Genomic DNA, 23,939 nt, shown 5'->3' with positions numbered 1-23,939 from the left:
TCGACCTCTATACGAGGTTGGGATCTCGTTTAATGCGGGGCCTAACTCGATGTTGAAATTGAGTTGTGAGGAAGAGCGTCTGGGGCTTGATAGAGCATAACTAGCTATCTCAACTTAATTATAATTATTCTTTACATATTGTACAGGGACATCATTTTATTTTTTCTTCAATTTTTATTGTACTTGAGTTTTTTAATGTACTTCACTCCCACCCCTTCTACTAGTAAACTTCCAACCGTTCTCCATACAGAACTGAGGCCGCGTATGCAGTACTGAGTTAGTGAGTATAGTACGTTCCAGAAATATGTTCGTGTTTTCCAGTAACGAAAGCGCTTTCAATATTGAATCATATTTTCACACAGGTACTGTCGTCCGTTTGCCTACGTCGCATCCCAATTTCCCCCATCTGCTTCTGTTCGCCCCTCTGTAAAGTCTAGTAGCTGGGGTGTCTTAACTCTTTTCTGAAAACATTAATTTCTGTTAGGAGTTGGACATCTATATAATATTATACAACTGTTTAAAATAACTTAAATAGAAGGGCCTCGTTAAGTAATTAACTGTCATGTGATTACCCCTCCCCCTTTCTACGACCCTGCGACAAAACCACTTGGACGGACAGTAGATAGCATGTCTGAGTAATTTTATCTTTTCGGATCGGGCAGAAGTAAAGACTGAATTTTCAGTACGTAAGGTACTCTTTTATAGAGTAGGTACAGAATTATTTCAACATGAGTTACTCGTACGAAGGGCGAAACTGGTAATTGGAATTAGGTAAAATAGTCTATAGTGCGATAATATGCACAAAAGAACTGAAGCCTGTATCGAAATGAAGGTCCACCATTTTCAAAAATGTGTTTAAATATCCATATTATGATTATTTTTCAATTTCACTTCATTCTCTATATTGTACGCTAATGTGCTGTAACACTACAATATGCACTGCATAAGCCTAATGAATACGTCCGAATGGACAGCTCAGTTCGTGAGTAAAAACACTAAGTGTTAATACTGTACTGTATTTTGATTAAACAAAAACCTAATGAAAATTATCAAACTCAAAATTGCGATATTTCCTAGTTTAAATAAATGAACTACTTTTCTTCCCTCCTATACCTAGTAAAGTAATTTGTATTTTACGCCAGCATCATCGAACTCCAGTCGTAGGAGGAGGAGCAAGCGGTGTTTCCGGTTCTAGACCTTTAATCCAGAGATATAGCCAGGTTAATATTAAAAATGTTAGTAAAAATAAAATGATGTCTCTGTATTTAGACTGAATTGAATGACATTAGCTCATAAATTAAGTTATTACTTTTTCTTGTAAGTTTTATCTCAGTTTAAATAAACATGTACTAGTCGTTAAAACTTAACTGAAGAATATTGCTGGAGAATCTTCAGTGTATTGCAAATATTCATACTTTAAATATGTATGTCACTATTGTATTGATTAAGCCTGGTTGAGTGGAAGAGAAGGCCTTATGACCTTAACTCTGCGAGGGAAAATAATACATTCTATTCCATTCTAAAATGTATAGCTAAGATCATATTTTTAGATACTTTGCAGCCCCTTCTGTGGCTATGGTGCTAGTGAACGGGCTTTCCATCGAGGTGGCTCGGGTTCGATGGAGTTCATTGTGGAAAACAGACTTTGCAGGGAGGTTTCTCAGAATACCGTGACGGTTCCAATTTCTGATTTTTTATGTGAAGAATTCGGTGATAACCATTTCAAAGGCTTCCAAGTTTTGGAAATTTCTTCCTCGCAGGAGTAAGTACGCTATAGATCCAAACAGAACGTAAACTGAAGATGCAAGATCAGGGCTACATGCCGTGTGGTAGCAGTTAGATTCTTTCCAATTCCTGGATTTTTTTCCATGGTTGTTCGAGCGGTATGAGTCTCGCATTGTCTTGTTGCAAGAGAATTTTATTTGATTAAGGGCCTGTACTACGATCGCCTGTTAAAGCTCCAGATTCGTATACTCCAGTTTAGCAATCTGGAAGTTAAATATTTTGTTCTGTACTACCAGCGGATTTTAACTGCAGGATTGTTATCCGGAAGAAATAGTAACATTTTTATTACGTTGGCAATGAAGTTACTGAAAATGTAGTGAAATTTATTGCGTTGGTATACCTTTCCCCGCGTATTTCATGTTTATGTTCCGTGTTTTTATGGTACCATTTATTTTGAGGTTTTATTGTAAGCATTATTGTTATTATTTATTATAATACTGAAGCTCCAGCCAAGAAAATAACAGAGTGAAGAACAGAAAATTACACATACTGTATGAAGAAACTTTACATGGAAGCAAAAGGTAAGATTTTAAAGGTTATGTTTCTTTTCGAATAGTAATAATTCCTACAATATGATAGTATTTTGGTTTTAATTAGTAGGCCTAAAGAGGACGGGTGCGGGTTCCAGCAAAAGTGCGTTTTTCTCCATAATCATTGTTTTATTCATGTGTAACTGCACAAGAAGTGTAGGTGGCAATTATTTTTGTATTGTAATTAATATTAAGTGTGCTTTCAGTTTGTTGTATAGCCTACATTATTAGTGAATAGGGCCTATTTCGGTAATTTTTTTTAGAAATAGTGTACTCACGGCTTCAAATCATGGATCGAAGGCATAGTAACTCGTTTAAAAAGAAAAGTTCACTGATACTGATAATAATGAATGATGTCTTTGGCCTGGGATTTCTAACCAACATTAGTACAGCAAGGTACACTGTTCCTAGCAAATTACCAATATTTCAGTACGTTAGGCCTACGAATTTTACTGTTAGTAAATGGGCGGATATTTTGTGTTAGGCCTATAATACCATTCGATCACAGATAGGGCCTAACATTATTCTTTAAAAGAACAGCATGGGGTGGAGAGACGTTTCCACTAAAATGCAATATCTGTTGCTGCTACCATTTCGACTATAATCACTCGCTGTAATGCACATTCAACACCTCGTAAAATAACACAGAAACAGAAGATATTAAGTTTTTTCCAAAGTTTCTATGTACAGTATAGTCATATGTTTGATATTGTACTGACAATCGTCCATTAAAAGCTCTTGCTTATTTAGGTATAGAAACTTAGATAAGGGAAAAAGAGAATTACAGTAGATCTTCTAATGTTGTAGGTTGCATACGGAATTAACCTAGTTTTACTTCCTTTTTAGTAATATAGAATGAAGCATGGGAAGAATATAGTAACATCAGCACAAATACAAGGACCTGAAAGCAGCTGAGAAGCAAATTTGAATTCTTGGAAAAGAACACAAAGAAAATTGCTGCTGCAGAGAGACAATGCAGGCTACAAACAATTGGAGCCCCTCCAACTGAAGCAAAACCAAATCCAAACTTAGCCAAGGTAAGTGATTTAATTCTCCTATCAGTTGAGTGATTTCTCAGTGATTTTTATTCATATTCAATGCATAAGTTCACTTATATGTTAATTTATACAATTATTACATAATAAGCAGAGGAAATTGTATAACACAAGTTTGAATTCTTTTTATTTATTTATTTATTCATTCACTCATTTATTTATTTACTTACTTTTGTTACAGCCGAAGTAGTAACTAAACCAAGTTCCACTGATACCAGTGCAGCTAATAACACGAATGAGGTTAGTGTGTAAGGAATTAAGAGTCAGAAGAAGAAATGATGAGCTTTAGAGATAAAAAAAAATATTAGATTCTTTAAAATTGTTATACAAATTTAATTTAATGTTGGTATTACATTATAATACTATTATTTCTTTTTTATTTACAGTACAATTCAGGTTCACAGTGCAATTCTTTAGTTTTTGAAGTGAAACTGGACATCCCAACAATATCTCCAGGTAATTTGATTTATACTACAAAACGTTCTTTCACATTCTACGTATGATCCTTACTTTTACAATCTGAAATAGCTGTAACATGTAAACACATTTTCAGCCAACATGTTGAAAATAAAACTAACACACATACTATATGAAATCTGCAGCAAGCAGTAGATAAATTAGATGCAAAAGTTAAAAAGAAAAATGTTAAAATATAAATTGTACATAATGATGAAATGGTCACAAGAAATGGATGTCATAAAAACTAAACATCATTGTATTATAATATTATGTGGGATTTGAGTGGGAATTTGAAATTTATAAATATAGGCCTAAAAATAGAAAGTACACTAAACTGAAGAATTTATTTTGAGATTTCTCTGTAATGGGTTTGTAATTAGATTAGGCCACATTATGTTAAGTTGTATTTCAATTTTACTGTGAGGATTCTCACTTTGAAACTTGTGAATGATTTCTTGTGTACAGAAAAACTGAAAAATATCTTTTCATAAGGTAAAACAGAAACTGACTACACTCTATTTACAATAGAACTATTTGCTTGGTTTTCTCTCTCTCTTTTTTATTGCAGCTTCACTTTCTTATTGTTAAAAATGAGTTTGGATTAATAGCACGTTAGAAAATACAATACTGTTACAGCTGCTGACTTTGAAGTGTCCACACATTTATGATAAAACATCATCTTTCTCCAGAATTAAATATCTTAAGAATTAATTCCACTCTTAAAATATTACAGAGTCAGCTGGTGCAGCAGATGAAGGTCTTCCACTGTACGGGTATTTACACAGTGTAATGAAAGTAAGTTTTAAGTGAAATTACTGGTTTATTCAGTGTAGGTAGTGTAGGCTAAACTCAGAAAGATCTGAATATAAGCATATATCCCTCTCTTAAATATTTCAGCTGATAATGGGATAATAGCTGATCGAGTTACACCCCAAGGATGCTTAAAAAAAAAAAAGAAAGAAAAAGCAAGCCTCTGAGGAATGTATTAGCCACATTGAAAAATCTTTCTCCATCTGTGAACTGTAAGTTTAATGTTGACTTAATTTTACTTGAGATGTTAGAAATTCATGAACTTCAGTACTATTACAGTGATTTCCTTAAAAAATACATTAGTTGAAAGTTGGATGCTAACATTATAACATAGAATGATTTGAAATAAAAGTAAGTCATATCCTCATGTTTGCAAAGAGATGGGGTTTGGAATATCAAAAGTAAGATTTGGAGTTTTTACATTACTTTTTCCTCCTCTTTAATGGGTGGTCTATCTACAAAGACATCTTCAATTAGTGGCAGAAAGTAAATGCTACAATGATCACCTATTCTTTATGTTTTAACAAAAAATATGTTTAATTTTGTTGCCCAATTTGTTTGACCTGGATGACTGGGAGATTACTTCTTCTCACCCTTCTAATGGAGTGATAATCTCTTGCAGCTGTTCTTGATCCCTGTGGTCTCTGGCCTCTGCTTTATCTGCTAGTCTTCAGGATTAGGTTCGAGTCAGGTGATAATTATTAGCTAATCTAAGGTTTCTGGTTGGGTTCGGGTCTGGTTCAGATCAGGCCGAGATGGGCCGGGCCTAAGAATTATGGCCCGTGCAGATGTCTAACAAATGGGGCTTATAGCTGAAGTTGGCTCTGCCACAGTTTTCCAAGTTTTGTGTATTTGCATATGTATTTGTGTTGTGTTTAATTACAGTTACTATGTACTCTTATGTATTAGCCTGTATATTATTAATTTGTAAATATGACATGTACCATAGCATATATAATGAGACAGTGGATGTAATAAATGATTATGCTTATTGTGTCTCCTGAAAAATGTCGTGTTTTGTTCACACAAAATAAATAAATTTTTAATTTAATTGCAGCTATAGTGCATCTCTCTTGTTTTAAGTACACATTCACAGAGTACCTGAATACAATTGAAGCGTCAGCTGGAACAACGTTGTAAGTTACAAAATTTTCATTCGGTGTGTTTCCATGTAATAATGTTGTATGTCATGTTACCTTGCTATACTCCTTGGCTTGCAACTGTCCATCAATGCAGTACGTGAAATTTGTCCACTCAAAAGTTTGCTACCCTCATAAGAACAAAGTTGTACGCATATACACATTTTTGCAGCTCCTGTAAATTTGACCAAATATAACTTATAACGTTGTTCCAGGCGACGCTTCAATTAAGTGCCTCTTGAAAAATGTTGTTTTACCATATTTTGCTTATGTAAAATAAATTTGAATTGCAGACACAGTGTATTTTTATTGTTTTAAATAGCCTACAGTGTACCTGGTCATAATTTTTAAAATGTATTTATCAAATCTTTGTGTTTGAATCATCTTAGCCTGTTAAGACATCACTGTGAGGGATCCAAGCAATAAAATATATATAAAAAGTAACGATATGAATATGTTTGCATACATGAATCACTAGGCCTAGCGTGAATGAAACAGCTCCCTTGCAAACATAAATGCCAATTCCAAAACTTTCAGGAAATGAAGAAAAACTGTCATGTCTAAAATTCAATAAACTGTTACAGTTTGTTAAATAATAATACTGTATATAGCAAGCATATCTTAAGTCTGATTAGTGAAATATGTTAGGTCTACTCCTACTGGTGAGCGATATATGCAAGGAAGGAGAAGGGAACTTGCCACCCTACCACATTATCTCCTGACAGTTGTCTCATGAGTGATGCCTTATTGGTATTCCAATCTATCTTCGGAGAGTTGACTAAACAACTAGCAGACACAAAATGAAACAGTTATAGGAAAACTTTAATCAAGACCTATAATATATACATAAAACCTGTATTAAAATACTATTCAGAAGTATTCGCAACAGCATCAAAAAGAGACAGAATCCCTTGGGGGGGGGGGGGGGAAATAAGCCTTGCACTTAATTACTGGAGCAAATAAAACTACTCCCAATGAAGCATTGAAAGTCATCACTTCAATTAAACCAAGCAGTAAGTGCAGCACTAGCTCGATTGACAACAGTTCCTGCTGTAACTTTGTGGACCCCACAAAAATCTCCTACTGTTGTCAATGTTCTCCCAGTGGCATAGAATCTCAATACCAGTAGTAGTTGGTCCATTGGAGGTAAGGCATTATTTCTGGAAAAATGTATAAACAATGAGATTTGGTTACAACTTTACCTGTAAATCTTTACAATAGCGTTACCAAAAGAAGGCAAGGACTCCCTACAGGATAGCCTGGAAGAGAGAGATTTGGATGTAGTTTTGACATTTTTTTTTAGACAATTGTAAATATATGCAAATCATACTAACCTGTCACTAACTCGATCTTACGAAAACTTGTCCTTTCCCTTTAATTAGTAAGGTAACACAGTAATGAAATGAATGTGTTGCCCTTCCCTGCCGCCTACCCTTCTATCTCGATAGAGCGATCCCGTCTACCCGTACCTCTCCACCGCACTCCACTTTCACAGCAACTTTCCACCTTTATTTGGGAAATTGGTGTCGGCACTCAATTTTTCTTTCGTTTATGGTACATATGACTTGACTAGAAGCCAAATATGTGAATACATTTGTATCTTAAAGTGGTAACGCAATTGTGAAGAAATGGTAGTTTACCATATAAAGGATTTTGATATATTATATACTGTTATTATTTTTTATATAAAAGTATTTTGAAACTGTTATTATTGTAGGTTGCCCTATATTATTATACCAATCACCTTCATACCTTGTAAGGGCAACAGAACACCTGCATGAAGCAACATTCTAACCTCACTTCTACTGTATTACAGGTTACTGTACTTCAAAGTAATTATTATAGTGCTATTATATACAAAATATTGATGTAATACCTACCGAAATAGTGTAGCTTATTATTAACTGTGTACTTACGAGCTGTGTCTTGTTTCAGTTGATAATTGATTTCATGTAGTAGGTTTCGTTATTCGAAACTGTCTAAAAAATTTCTCGTCATCCCATTCTTCAAAATTATTTGGACGCAGCCTAATTCGTTTTGCTGTTCTGATATAACGAAGCATCTGCTCCAGAACTTATCATCAGAATCAGTATCAACATTAAATTGATCCTTCAAATCACCAGCTGTACGACGTGCAGCCATCTTGATTTCAACACCGAGTTCCAACCTCCGGATAACGCCAATCTGCTACTCTGCCTCCCGGATTGCTAATCTGGAAGTGTAGCCTCCAGATTGCACATAACCAAAAGTCGTAGTACGCAATTACAACCCAACTTCCGGATAAATATGCCATCTGCCGGATAAGTTTAAACTAGAACTTTATCCGAGAGTCGTAGTACAGGCCCTAAGTGTTGCCGGGTCTCTCTCTCTCAAAACTTCATAAACTCGTTCTAGGTGTTGAGAATAAAGATATATAGGGTATTTCAAAAGTCAGTTAAACATTAAACCGCTATAAATATTATAATATTTGAGATAGGGGAAAAAAACAAAAACATCACAGGGTTGGGCAAACAACGGGGTTTACAAAACATTGGGAAGATGTCCGCCGTTCTCTTGTTCAACGTACAGCATTCTGTCTGCAACACCATGGACAGCATTTTGCACATCATCTCTTGGAATATTGGCAATTTCTTGTGAGATGGCATCTTTCAGTTGCAGTAGAGTTGTTGGATGTGTCAGGAAAACTCGTTCTTTAAGGTAACCCCACAACCAAAAGTCGGCCGGATTGAAATCTGGAGATCGAGGAGGCCATATTGTTGGGAAGTGCCTATTTAAATATAAACATATAGGGTTGCCATTTGAAATTCCAAAGTGAGGGAGACTGGGGGCGTGGGTGAAGTCTAAAATGAATTAAGCCTGGTTTCAGACTTCCCCCCTCAGTATCTAAATTGACGTGTTTTTTGTTTAAATTGAATTCAATTTAAATAATTAATTATTTAGACTGGGAAGTTTTGAAATGAAAGTCCTTTATATACAAATGCACTACAAAACACTAAACTACACTATCAACCTATATAATACACCCTTTTTACATATTAGGTGTTTCAGACACTACAATAATTATTTCTGTCAAGATGTAACAACCACATTTCTATACTTCAGTTCAAAACAATTTTCAAGCAAGTCTGACAAAAGCAACTCAAGGAATAGTACCATCTCCTGCTATCCAGTGAATAAAACGAAAAGTTATTGGAGATAGGGCTGCCACACTATCGAAGAATGAAATTATATAAAACAAACAACCGAAATCTGATTGAGAATGCGGTAAATTTGAAACAAATGAGACTGGAAAATGAAATGGGCTAACAGAGTTTTAAAAATGGCATCATTAAATGTCGTACCATTGAATTAGGACTTAAATTTATTTGAAATATATTCTCTAGAGTCGAAAGATTATTTTAAGCGAAAAAAAAAATGTGAAATTTAGTCAAATTTCAGTACCCTCTTCCCTTAAAAATTGATAGGCCTACTTCAGCCGTTTGATTATTCAAGAACCGTACCACATAGGCCCTCTACATAATTCGTGCTCATCAATAACGTAGCTTTGCTTTAGTCTCCTGTAAAATTGAAAAACAGAAACACGTAGTGATAAATAGTGAAAACTGTTGTCGAATTTGAGCAGGGGTGTTAATGTTTCTTTTTTTATCACAGCACGGCAGGATTGCCAACTGAAATCGGCTGACGGAATTAATCATGTTTTTGAGTTTCAATATTTAATGAGCTAGCTGATGGGAACCCGCGCTGATGCATCAGTCGGAGCTCTGCTTTCGAATGGGAGAACTACACAAATCAATGCATTTGTTACTGTACAGCGTGGAATAGATTTCGTTTCCCGTGCACAGATATCTTGTCAAAAACACAATATAGGTCTTAGCTATTGTATAGCTGACAGCGTTAGGAAATAAACCAGTAAAAAGTTCAGTCAGTTAAGAGTTGTACAGCTTTTGCCAATAACCTGTATTTGGATATTATTTAACCTGACATTGCAAGCTCGCTGTAAGATTTGGGTATTTAAGGGAAAGGAGAAGGAAAGGAAGAGAAAGATAGGAGGAAGGGAAAAAGATAAAATAAAATGAATATATGAACGAATGAGCGAGCGAAGAAGCCCACAAAGACACAAAGAAATACACAAACAAACAAAAATAAACAATTAAATAAATAATTAAATCAGGAAGTAAATAAACAATTGAATAAATAAGAAAATAAATCAGCAGCGACTACATTGGAAGAATATATTTACAGGAGCTCACTTTTTCAAGTTAGTAATCTCCAAATCGACTCCTATTTGGTGTCAATTTTATAATTATTTTGTTTTCGACATGCATACATTTTTATTTTCTGGAACTGCGTTTCGGTCCAACTAAAAACCACTGTAAATAAATAAATCTATACTAATAATAAATCTGTAGCCGAAATTTTTCTGGTAATTTTCGATTTTCCAAAAATAATTGGTCCTAACATATATCATTAACCACCCTGAAACCGAAAATCGCTTTTTTGAAATTTTTGTTTGTATGTCTGTCTGTATGTTTGTTACCTTTTCACGCGATAATGGCTGAACGGATGTCGATGAAAATTGGAATATAAATTAAGTTCGCTGTAACTTAGATTTTAGGCTATATGACATTCAAAATACATTATTTAAAAGGGGGTTATAAGGGGGCCTGAATTAAATAAACCGAAATATCTCGCTTATTATTGCTTTTTGTGAAAAATGTTACATAACAAAAGTTTCTTTAAAAATAATTTTCGATAAGTTTTATCCCTTGAAAAATTTTGATAGGACTGATATTTAATGAGATAAATGAGTTTTAAAATTAAAAAAACTGCGATCTAAGGCGGTGTAATGAATTAAAAAACAAATGACTTCGTCTATAAGGGGCCTTAGACAGCAACAATCGAAAGCTTTGAAAGATAGCCTACAGATAATGTTTCTGCGTTTCTATGAAGTAATATCGGAAGCTAAATTAACCGATTTGTATAATTAATTATTAATTCACCATTGTAAAGCATAGTTTCTCTAGATGGACATAATGCTATAATGTTATTACAGTAACTTCTGAGTGAATCGAGGACAGGTAAGATTAAAATAGATTCTTATGCACAGAAAACTTGGTAGGCTATTCTGTACATTCGTTTCCTGTTTTTCCTAAACTAATTTTTATGACCAAATGAGTGGTCTCTGGATCAAAATGATCGCATTTTAATTTTTTAATTCAATTTAAATTAAGTAACATAATAAACGATTTATCCTTCTATCAAACACGAATGTTCCCTGGATCAAATGTCCTATTTTAATTATATAATTACTTTATATTTATTTCTAACGGGTGCAGCGGAGCGCACGGGTACGGCTAGTAAATAAATAAATAAATAAATAATCCAATAAATAATGAATAAGTAGGCCTACATAATTAAAAAATAAGTATTTAATTAGATATGTACATAAATAGGTAAATAAATAAATAATGAATTTAAGAAATATAAAATAATAAAATAAATAAGTAAATGAATGAATGAATAAATAAATAAATAATCAAGTAAATAATGAATAAGTAATCCTACATAAATAAAAAATAAATATTTATTTAGAGACATACATACATAGATATATAAGTAAATAGATAAATAAATAAATAATGAATTGATGAATTAAATAAATAAAAATAATATAATAAAATAATATTAAATAAATAAGTAAATAAATAATCAAATAAATAATGAATAAGTAGCCCTACATAATAAAAAAAATAAATATTTAATTAGATGCATACATACATAGATATATAAATAAATAGGTAAATAAATAAATAAATAGTGAATTAAAGAAATAAAAAAATAATATAATAAAATAATATAAAATAAATAAATAAATGAAGTCGACCTCTGTGGCATAGTTGGTATAGCGCTGGTCTTCTATGCTCGAGGTTGCGGGTTCGATTCCGGCCCAGGTCGATGGCATTTAAGTGTGTTTGAATGCGACAGGCTCATGTAAGTAGATTTACTGGCATGTAAAAAAACTTCTGCGGGACAAAATTCCGGAACACCGGCGACGCTGATATAGCCTAACCTCTGCTATTGCGAGCGTCGTTAAATAAATCATAATATTTTACTAAATGAATGAATAAGTAAATAAATAAATAAATAAATAAATAAATAAATAAATAAATAAATAAATAAATAAATAAATAAATAAGTAAATAAGTAATAAATAAATAAATAAAAATAAATAAATACGTAAATAAATAAATAAGTAGGTAAATAAGTAAGTAAATAAATAAATAAGTAAATAAATAAATAAATAGGTAAATAAGTAAATAAATAAATAAATAAATAAATAAATAAATAAGTAAATAAATAAATAAATAAGTAGGTAAATAAGTAAGTAAGTAAATAAATAAATAAGTAAATAAATAAATAACCTTTGATTGAGGTTCTGGCTGATATGTTAAAAGCATTGAAAAACATGCAGTTCACAAAATGAGTGGCCCCGTCTACGAAACGAACTGTGGAAAAAGCCGTTGAACCTGGGATAATATTACAACGCATGCGAGTACTGGCGGGTAAAAAATTGTTAACAACACTTTCCTGTGCGTGACAACGATTACAGACGATAAGTTTTTTATTTACACCAGTGAGGAATTTTGTCTGCTAAAGCAAAGGGGAGACAAAGCGTCGAAGTTTTTGTTACAATATTGTGTTAAAAGTGGAATGACTTCTCTGTAGTGTAAACAGTAGCATTGCAGCTACAAATTCAGTGCTTCCGGACTCCATTTTATGTAGGCAGAGTCACTTTCTACTACTTCTACTCTATGATTTGTGAAATAAGTAATGGCTTTATGAAAGCAAACAATTGAAGGAAATATAAACTACTTAAAAGTGAATAGAGATATTGGAATTATAAAAATGCATATAAATTTGTTATTTATAGTTAAATACAATAAAGTCCACACCTGTGGAGTAACGGTCAGAGTGTCTGGGCACTAAACCAGGTGGCCCGGTTTCGAATCCCAGTCGAGGCAAGTTACCTGGTTGAGGTTTTTTCCGGGGTTTTCCCTCAAACCAATGCGAGCAAATGCTGGGTAACTTTCGGTGCTGGACCCCGGATTCATTTCACCGGCATTGTCACCTTCATTCATTCATTCATTCATTCATTCATTCATTCATTCATTCATTCATTCATTCATTCATTCATTCATTCATTCATTCATTCATTCATCCATTCATTCATTCATCCATTCATTCATTCATTCATTCATTCATTCATTCATTCATTCATTCATTCATTCATTCATTTACTTTATTCCATAAATATTACATGAGCAATGAAGCTTTAAGATGTGGAACAAGTCAAATTTTTTACAATATTACAATTACAATTTTTACAAATTTTTGTAGTTTTACAATTTAGTAATTTTCTACAATTTTTACAATTTTGTGCAATTTTTTACAATATTTTGGCGAGATGTAGTGAGATGAGGTGAGGTCCGAGGATTCGCCAAAATATTACCCGGCATTTGCCTTTTGGCTGGGGAAAACCTCGGAAAAACCCAACCAGGTAATCAAATCAAAAGGGGGTAATCAAATCAAAGGGGTTGATGCCAAGGACTTCATAGACTCCCTTTCATTCAGACGCAAAATAACCTAGATGTTGATACAGCGTCGTAAAATAACCCAATAAAATAAAAATAAATACAATAAAATTATGGAGTGCATTTCAAAGATACCACAAAAAAAGTTACAGGAGGTATATGAAATCAATTGAATTACGTGAAACATTTTCATTCTTATAATAATATTAAATTGGGCTAACCGTCTATACTTATCTATACTAGATAAGTATAGACGGTTAGCCCAATTTAATATTATTATATTACAACTTGCTTATCGGAGAATCATACAAAATGAAAATTTTCATTCTTGTTATCAAATTATCAACTGTTTCCAGAACATGAGAGGGATTATGATAGAAGGAAGATGAATAAAGTGGATAAGATTTGCTTATGGTAGGCCAAAGCCGTTTTTAGCAGAAGAGGAAGCGATACTAAGAGATATGCTACTGGAGTTAAATGATAGCTGTCAGCAATATGGGATGAAGATAAATGCAAACAAGACGAATATCATGGTTATTGGAAGAAAAATAAAGAAGGTAAACGTTCGAATTCGAAAGGCGCAGTAGAACAAATACTTGGGGTGTACTATCAGCAGTAACATGAGCTGCTGCCAGGAAGTCAAAAGGAGGATAGCAATGGCAAAGAAAACTTTTAATAGGGAAAGGAGCATCTTCTGCGGATCTCTGGAAAAAGAACTAAGGCAAAGAGTAGTGTGTAGAGCGCGGTATTTTATGGAGCAGAAAAGTAAGTGAATAAATGAGTAATTGAGTAAATAAATAAATAAATATATATATATACTGTATATATATAATTTTTTTCACATGTAAAATGAATAGTTTATTAATAGTATTACTCTTTACAATTATTAGATACATGAAAATAAATTGCCTATACATTCCACGATAATGTATTTTAGCAGCACCAATAGTAATATTACATTAAAAAACATTCTTACATTAAAAACTGTTACATTTACATTTAAAGATACATTAAGAAACTAATACAGGCTATACATAAAACAGAAATACAAATTAATGAAACGTAAGCAAAGGCTCGTAATTAAATAAGTAAATAAATACAATAAATAAATAGTAAATGAATAAATAAACAAGTGGGTAAGTTAATAAGTAAATAAATAACGAAATAAATAAATAAACAGGTAAATAAATTGATAAATAAATAAGAAAATAAATGAATAAATAAATAGATAAATACATAAATAAATAAGTAAATAAATGAATGAATAAATAAATAAGTAGATGGGTAAATAAATAATCGACTAAATAAATAAATAATAAATGAATAAAGTAATTAGTAAGTCAATAAGTAAACAAATAAGTGTGTAAGTAAAAAATAAATAAATAAATACATAAATAAATAAATAAATAAATAAGTAAATAAACAGATAAATAAATAGATAAAAACATAAATAAATAAGTAAATAAATGAATAAATAAATAGATAAAAACATAAATAAATAAGTAAATAAATGAATGAATAAATAAGTAGGTGGGTAAATAAATAATCGACTAAATAAATAAACAATAAATGAATAAATTAATTAGTAAGTCAATAAGTAAAGAAGTAAGTGTATAAGTAAAAAATAAATAAACAAATAAATAAATAAATAAGTAAATAAATAAATAAACAGATACATAAATAGATAAATACATAAATATCTAAGTAAATAAATGAATAAATAAATAAATACATAAATAAATAATAAATCTAAGAATAAATAAATAAATACCTAAATAAATAAGTAAATAAATAAATAAATGAATAAGTAAAGAAATAAGTAGGTGGGTAAATAAATCGACTAAATAAATAAATAAATAATAAATGAATAAAGTAATTAGTAAGTCAATAAGTAAACAAATAAGTGTATAAGTAAAAAATAAATAAATAAATAAACAAATAAGTGTATAAGTAAAAAATAAATAAATAAACAGATAAATAAATAGATAAATACATAAATAAATAAGTAAATAAATGAATAACTAAATAAATACATAAATAAATAAGTAAATAAATGATTGAATAAATAAATAATCGACTAAATAAATAAATAATAAATGAATAAATTAATTAGTAAATCAATAAGTAAACAAATAAGTGTATAAGTAAAAAATAAATAAATAAATAAACACATAAATAAATAGATAATTCATAAATAAATAAGTAAATAAATGAATAAATAAATACATAAATAAATAAGTAAATAAATAAATGAATAAATAAATAAATAAATAAATAAGTAGGTGTGTAAATAAATAATCGACTAAATAAATAAATAATAAATGAATAAAGTAATTAGTAAGTCAATAAGTAAACAAATAAGTGTGTAAGTAATAAATAAATAAATAAATAAATAAATAAATAAATAAACAAATAAGTAAACAAATAAGTGTATGAGTAAAAATAAATAAATAAATAAACCAATAAATAAATAGATAAATGCAGAAATAAATAAGTAAATAAATAAATAAATAAATAAATAAATAAATAAATAAATAAGTAGGTGGGTAAATAAATAATTGACTAAATAAATAAATAATAAATGAATGAAGTAATTAGTAAGTGAATAAGTAAACAAATAAATGTAAAAGTAAAAAAATATAAATAAATAAATAAGTAAATAAATAAATACATAAATAAATAAATAAGTAAATAAATGAATAAAAAAATAAAGTAGGTGGTTAGGAAAGTATATAAGTAAAGAAATGAGTAAAAAATAAATAAGTAGGTAGGTAATTAAGTAAAAAAATAACTAGGTAAATAAGTAAATACATACATAAATAAATAAATAGTAAATGAATAAATAAATAAGTGGTTAAGTCAATGAGTAAATAAGTAACTAAATAAATAAGTACATAAACAAGAAATAAATAAATGAACAAATAAATTAGTAAATAAGTAAATACATAATATGTATAATATGTAATATATATTATATAAGTAGGTGGGTAAATAAATAAGCGACTAAATAAATAATAAATCAATAAATTAAGTGGTAAATAAATAAGTGAATAAATAAATAAATAAACAAAATAACAAATAAAGAAAGAAACAAGCAAACCAAACAAATAAAAAAGGAAATATATAAAGCTATCAATCAATCAATCAATCAATCAATCAATCAATCAATCAATCAAGATTTTCTACAAGGTTCTTGTCATGTGATAGTAATTAAGGTACATCCAATTTCGGCTTTTCTCCTTCAAAATTCTCTTAAGTTCCTCCGATTTCCCCTTCTTTCATTGAGCCATTCCACAGTGTCCGTTTCAGTGCATTATCTAATTATTGGATAGGGTGTACTCATCCTGCCTGTGATGGTATTTATTTAATACTTAAATCCATCCTTACTTGACCTAAAAATTACAAACTGAGAATAAAGATCTTTCATGCATGAAATCCCGTCACATTTTTTATGTCTGTTCATATTTTAATATGAAGTGATATACAAAACTTCTGAAATGATGTAATAGGCCTATTTTGTCTATTGCGATTGGAGAAAAGCTTTCAATTTCCCGTCATTTCTTTCCTGCAATTTACAGCCATCTTTGCGGGAAATGTTGGCCTATTCAGATTTTACATACTTGACTGTATCCTATCCTATGTCCCTTAAAATTATCGTCTTTAACCTTAACCATGGGAACCAGGACTTCAGCACTGGAATTGTGCAGTTAATTTTTAAAAAATCTTACGTCGTACCTCAGTAAAAATATCGATTTTTGTGATGGAAGGAACACGCGCTTGTACTCCTGTTTAATTTGATATTGCTATTGATTCTCGACATCGTTCAAAAGCGGAACATATTCAATTATTCGGTTCACATTATTGCGTTCAGTTTAGAATGTTATTAATGACGAAGATGGTTCCCTTGTGCCCATTTTGCTCCTCTGTAGTATATGGCGTGTGCCTGCGACATGCCTTCTTGCTGGACTTTCCCACGCTGAATTTAAGGGACAATTACGCCTTCTTTGTTTTTAAGTTTCCATGGTAACTTATGACATTGCATTACAAATAAGCTTGATGGCTTGGGAGATGGAGGAAAATGACGGTGGTCCTGCTAACAAAATGGTCGCTCGCACGCACGAACGCACGTGCGTTCACAATGCGTACTTAGTTGGAAGGGATGTTATATTTTGAAGAAGTGCACAATTTTAAATGCAGTTTTTTTAAGTTATCTGATTGTATTTTTAAAAGAATATAGGCCTAATGTTTCAAATCAAATATCAGTATGTAATATTTACAAATATAAAAAAATTGCAATGAAAATAAAAGTCAAAATCACTGATTTCATACCCATTAACGCAAGGGTCTGACAAGTTGTCCTCTTCCTCCGCTATTCTGTATATTAGCGTGCATATATGAATGCCAGGATAGATAAATGGCGAAACCAATGTCCAAATAGAGGATACATTCCCAGTAACAGACACACTAAAATAGATACAATCCTATTTGCAGATGACTGTGTCACATTAAAAACTACAGAGAATGATCTTAGGGTATCGATATATACAGGGCTATTCAAAAAGAAGGAGCAGATTTCAAATATTTATTTCTTCCAAACTACAAAAGATAGAAACACAATTCCAACGTTCCTGGACAGACAAAAGTTTAAATTTTGAACAGTCTGGGTAGAAGTTCCAATCACGGCCGCATTGGCGCTGTTGCTTGTCATGCGCGACCGCATTGGCGCTGTTGATTGTAGTAAAATGGCGACACAACAGGAAAAATCATTTCGTGTGCTGCAATTAGCAAAACCAGAGTCCATTATTGAAGTTCAATGTGCTTTTCGCCGTCAGTTTAATAAACAGCCGCCTCGCCATAAGCAGATTTACCAGCGGCATCGAAAATTCGTAGAAGATGGTTGCATCTGCAAACAGAAAAGCACGGGACGTCCACGCACATCGAATGAAAATGTCGAGCGTATTCGTACAGTTTACGAAAGGAGCCCAAAAATTCCACAACACGAGCAAGCAGAGAACTGAACATTCCTCAACCAATAGTATGGCGAGTTCTGAAACATCGTCTGTACATGAAGCCGTACAAACTGCAGCTATTGCAAGCATTGCATCCTGACGACCACAACAATGACACCATTCCAGGACGTTGGATTGGAAGAGGAGGAGGAGAAGATCAACTTCATCGCCGGTGGCCTCCCAGGTCTCCAGACCTCACTCCTTATGATTTTTATCTGTGGGGTTACGTAAAAGACAGTGTTTTTATCCCCCCTATGCCTGAAATTGGCCTTAACACTGCAATCAACAGCGCCAATGCGGCCGCGCATGACAAGCAACAGCGCCAATGTGGCCGTGTTTTGAACTTCTACCGGGACTGTTCAAAATTTAAACTTTCGTCTGTCCAGGAACGTTGGAATTGTGTTTCTATCTTTTGTAGTTTGGAAGAACTAAATATTTGAAATCTGCTCCTTCTTTTTGAATAGCCCTGTATTTTAATTGCTGTTTCTCAAGAATTCTCTTACACATTTTACAGAAAATAAACTCGTCTGATTTTTTAAATAGTAGGCTACCCATGAAAACTGCTTGACCTAAGATTGTTGAAAATTACGGTCCTTATGCATTACCTTTTCCCTTTCATTACTTTGTAAAATTTTGGAAAAGAGAAGGCTTGAAAATGTTATTAATGACATTCATTGCGTAGACACTTAAAGTATTTTAGTTTTGTAGATATATCTTTCCCTTGTTCATAGCTCAAATGATAACCCAAATATTTAAAACATGGGACCTGTTCTATGTTTATTATAAAGGAAATTTTGCTGTGGAGATGATATTAAATAATGTAAATTACCTAGCTCCATCCTCAAAACTACTTGAAGCTTATTCACTGCACATATTTGAACATGGAAGCTAGATGGCAGGCATTGAGAGATATTTAAATAACATTAACATGCGTTCTTTCTGCCACAGAATTCTACTAAAATATATCACATGCTATGAAAATAATCTGTAGTTGACTCTATTGGAATTTTCTGATGGCTCGCTCGGCATTTCCGTAAAAAAAGAGCAAAAATATAACAACAAATGTAGACTATAGGAATGTGTAACGTTACACCAGGAATTCGCAAAATATAATGAAACCTATTAACAAATATCGGGCAGTGATGTGAGTTAATCCGAATGTATTCCCTTCGTCTACTGTAGAATATACGTAGGCATACTTGGCTAGTAACAATATAGCGCCACGGCTAACCTTACGTTCCTGAAGAACCCATAATTGTTGTTAAATATATAATCTTTGGTTGTATTTTTTATTATCTCATTATACTTATAAAGAAAGTAGACATATTGTCATTGTATAAAAATATATATACACATGAAAGGCTAGAGAATCATGTAGATTATTTAAAAAAAAATAGAGTTTCTAACCTTAACAAATCAATACATATACTCTACAATAAATCTCCTCTTATGTAATAATGAAAATTTTCTAACTCAGCCATACATAGTATGATAATGATTTTCATACGCCATCATCAAATTTATCATGCCTTCAAAGGGGAGTACGTTACATGGCGATAAAAATGTTCAATAGTCTTCCTGAAGACATTAAGAATCATAGCCAAAACCCTGCATTATTTAAGGTAAAACTAAAAAATTACTTAATATCTCACACTTTCTATTCTGTAGATAAATTCTTGACATTTCACAGTACTGTGTAAATGTTATAATACTATTAAATGGTAAACATATTACATTGTATAAAATATTATTGTTATTAAGATATTAATTCTGTACATATTTCATATTTGTATTTTATATGTATTGCATTTTATTGTTAAACGTAAAAATTGGAAATGTTCTTTATTCTATGCTATATAGCAAATGTAAGAATATTATTATGGACCGAATAAATCTATCTATCCATCCATCTATCTATCTATCTATCTATCTATCTATCTATCTATCTATCTATCTATCTATCTATCTATCTATCTATCTATCTATCTATCTATCTATCTATCTATCTATCTATCTATCTATCTATCTATCTATCTATCTATCTATCTATCTATCTATCTATCTATCTATCTATCTATCTATCTATCTATCTATCTATCTATCTATCTATCTATCTATCTATCTATCTATCTATCTATCTATCTATCTATCTATCTATCTATCTATCTATCTATCTATCTATCTATCTATCTATCTATCTATCTATCTATCTATCTATCTATCTATCTATCTATCTATCTATCTATCTATCTATCTATCTATCTATCTATCTATCTATCTATCTATCTATCTATCTATCTATCTATCTATCTATCTATCTATCTATCTATCTATCTATCTATCTATCTATCTATCTATCTATCTATCTATCTATCTATCTATCTATCTATCTATCTATCTATCTATCTATCTATCTATCTATCTATCTATCTATCTATCTATCTATCTATCTATCTATCTATCTATCTATCTATCTATCTATCTATCTATCTATCTATCTATCTATCTATCTATCTATCTATCTATCTATCTATCTATCTATCTATCTATCTATCTATCTATCTATCTATCTATCTATCTATCTATCTATCTATCTATCGATCTATCTATCGATCGATCGATCGATCGATCGATCGATCGATCGATCGATCCATCGATCCATCGATCCATCGATCCATCGATCCATCGATCCATCGATCCATCCATCCATCTATCTATCTAATTATTTTAAAACTAACCTGTCTGCGTACAGCATTTTATGAACTATACATAAATACATAAGTGTTCTGCCCATGGGCACGTCTTTCACTGCAAACTCAGCATTCTCCAATCATTTCTTTTTTCTGACTTCCTCTTAGTCTCCGCATATGATTCTAATGTCGTCTATCATCTGATATCTTCTTCTGCCCCGAACTCTTCTCCCGTTCACCATTCCTTTCAGTACATCCTTCAGTAGGTGTTTCTTCTGAACCAGTGACTCAACCAATTCCTTTTTCTCTTTCTGATCGATTTCAGCATCATTCTTCCTTCACCCACTCTTTCCAACACAACTTCATTTCTTATTTTGTCTGTCCACGTCACACGCTCCATTCCATGTACATGAAATATAATAATTTTAGTACTAGTCTGTCTGTGTACAGCGATTTCTACTAAACTATTGAACGGATTTTGTTCATATTCAGTATCTACTAGTCAATTTATCAGGGAATGATGTACATGAAATATAATAATTTTAGTACTGTTCTTTCTGTGTACCACGATTTCTACTAAACTATTGGACGGATTTTGTTCATATTCAGTATCTACGAGTCAATTTATCAGGGAATGATGTACATGAAATATAATAATTTTAGTACTAGTCTGTCTGTGTACAGCGATTTCTACTAAACTATTGGACCAATTTTGTTCATATTCAGTATCTACGAGTCAATTTATCAGGGAATGATGTACATGAAATATAATAATTTTAGTACTAGTCTGTCTGTGTACAGCGATTTCTACTAAACTATTGAACGGATTTTGTTCATATTCAGTATCTACGAGTCAATTTATCAGGGAATGATGTACATGAAATATAATAATTTTAGTACTGTTCTTTCTGTGTACCACGATTTCTACTAAACTAATGAACGGATTTTGTTCATATTCAGTATCTACGAGTCAATTTATCAGGGAATGATGTACATGAAATATAATAATTTTAGTACTAGTCTGTCTGTGTACAGCGATTTCTACTAAACTATTGGACCAATTTTGTTCATATTCAGTATCTACGAGTCAATTTATCAGGGAATGATGTACATGAAATATAATAATTTTAGTACTGTTCTTTCTGTGTACCACGATTTCTACTAAACTATTGAACGGATTTTGTTCATATTCAGTATCTACGAGTCAATTTATCAGGGAATGATGTACATGATATAAAATAATTTTAGTACTAGTCTGTCTGTGTACAGTGATTTCTACTAAACTATTGAACGGATTTTGTTCATATTCAGTATCTACGAGTCAATTTATCAGGGAATGATGTACATGAAATATAATAATTTTAGTACTAGTCTGTCTGTGTACAGCGATTTCTACTAAACTATTGAACGGATTTTGTTCATATTCAGTATCTACGAGTCAATTTATCAGGGAATGATGCGCATGAAATATAATAATTTTAGTAAAAAAATTAGCATACCTTCATTTAAATTTAAGAATAAAATATGGCCATCCATTCAAAATTTGTGGCTCCATATTTACTCCTGAGTTACGATATCATTCGTCGTCTCTGAAGACGATTATTATAAATGGAATTTTGTAAGTAACCTGTGTGTAAACATCGAGCCTAGGTTTGTTTGAAAGAGCGAGAGGATATTCTTGGCACCCTGTCTGGTGGTCGGTGGGACTGATGGTTCACAGACGCAGGAGGGTCCCGGCTGTCCCCAAGGCACCATAGCAGCACCGGATCAGATCTCTGTGTCTGCGGCATCCCCGGAGTCCCTTACCAATGCACTCCGATGCAACTGGGAAATGAATTCCGAAATAATGATTCCTCTGAGATCAAGACCCTCTTTCCTATGTTATGCATAGACTTCGTAGAATTGCCACAAGAATCGCAAGGTTTACTGTGCACGCGGTATAGACTGTATGAGAAGGGGACGTGGAACGGATTGAGTATGCCTCTAATGCAGCGGTGGCGAGAATGCTATCGTGCGCCAAGCCACTGTGTAAGCTGCAACGTGCATAGCACCTATGGAGGGAGGCGGACACCCGAAGGTGAAGTGAAGCAACTGTCTGAAATTAACGGTTTTTCATTTTCCTTACGTCAAGCACTTAAATAAAATTATATACAGTACAAGGCTACAAACTAATGTTTAGTACGTGTAACGAAGAAAGAAATGAACAAGAAAACATAGGACACATTATCACAACCTAAAATTAACTGTCTTCAGAATGTCTCTGCGGCAGAGTTTCAAAATCAGGATTTATGTCACTTACTGCCAGTCGTAGTTGATCACGAAGGTATTTGTCTGTCAGTCGTGGTCTAAATTTGATTTTTACTATTTTCAATGTTGAAAATAATTTTTCACAAATGTAAGTTGTAGCGAACATGGCTTCAACAGAGCAAGCGAAAGAACGAAGCTTCGGATATTTATTTTTTGGCAAAGATTTCAAAAGTTCAACATTTGTCAAGTCCTTACATCTAGCTTTCATATAACATCACATTGTAAATCTGTGAGTTTAAATTGAAGATCTAACCGCATTATTCGTACATCTGCTGAAAAAGGATCGACGTACAGAGATGATGATGATGATGATGATGATGATAATAATAATAATAATAATAATAATAATAATAATAATAATAATAATAATAATAATAATACTTAACCTTTTAATATTTCATCGGTAACATGTAGTAACTTATAATGCCGTTTTATGTTATACAACCGTTTTCCTAGTAATATTTGTGAACAAATCATACATTTAATATTCTCATCATATTGTCAAGAAAAAAATGCGTCCTCTTATCCTACTTGAAACTTTCGTTTTTGTAGAGGTACATGGT

The 23,939-nt window shown here is 31.8% G+C and overlaps 2 long non-coding RNA genes across 3 annotated transcripts; one reads left to right on the top strand and one right to left on the bottom strand.

The window, feature by feature from the left end:
• Positions 1 to 1,980: 1,980 nt before the first annotated feature.
• Positions 1,981 to 5,658, top strand: LOC138707480 (uncharacterized). Of its 2 annotated transcripts, XR_011334253.1 has the most exons (7): positions 1,981 to 2,306; positions 3,162 to 3,352; positions 3,552 to 3,610; positions 3,757 to 3,826; positions 4,563 to 4,624; positions 4,727 to 4,851; positions 5,262 to 5,658. It is a non-coding gene; the product is annotated as an uncharacterized lncRNA (long non-coding RNA). The 2 variants fall into 2 exon arrangements; XR_011334243.1 differs by having other exon boundaries at positions 1,982 to 2,306; positions 4,563 to 4,851.
• A 921-nt stretch (positions 5,659 to 6,579) lies between these two features.
• Positions 6,580 to 7,973, bottom strand: LOC138707541 (uncharacterized). The gene is made up of 2 exons (XR_011334275.1): positions 7,695 to 7,973; positions 6,580 to 6,938 (listed from the first exon to the last, which is right to left on the bottom strand). It is a non-coding gene; the product is annotated as an uncharacterized lncRNA (long non-coding RNA).
• Positions 7,974 to 23,939: the final 15,966 nt, after the last annotated feature.

Source organism: Periplaneta americana, chromosome 1 (assembly GCF_040183065.1).
Source record: "Periplaneta americana isolate PAMFEO1 chromosome 1, P.americana_PAMFEO1_priV1, whole genome shotgun sequence".
Lineage (NCBI taxonomy): Eukaryota > Metazoa > Arthropoda > Insecta > Blattodea > Blattidae > Periplaneta > Periplaneta americana.
The sequence above is the reverse complement of the archived record's forward strand: the minus strand, read 5'-3'. Positions and strand labels throughout refer to the sequence as shown.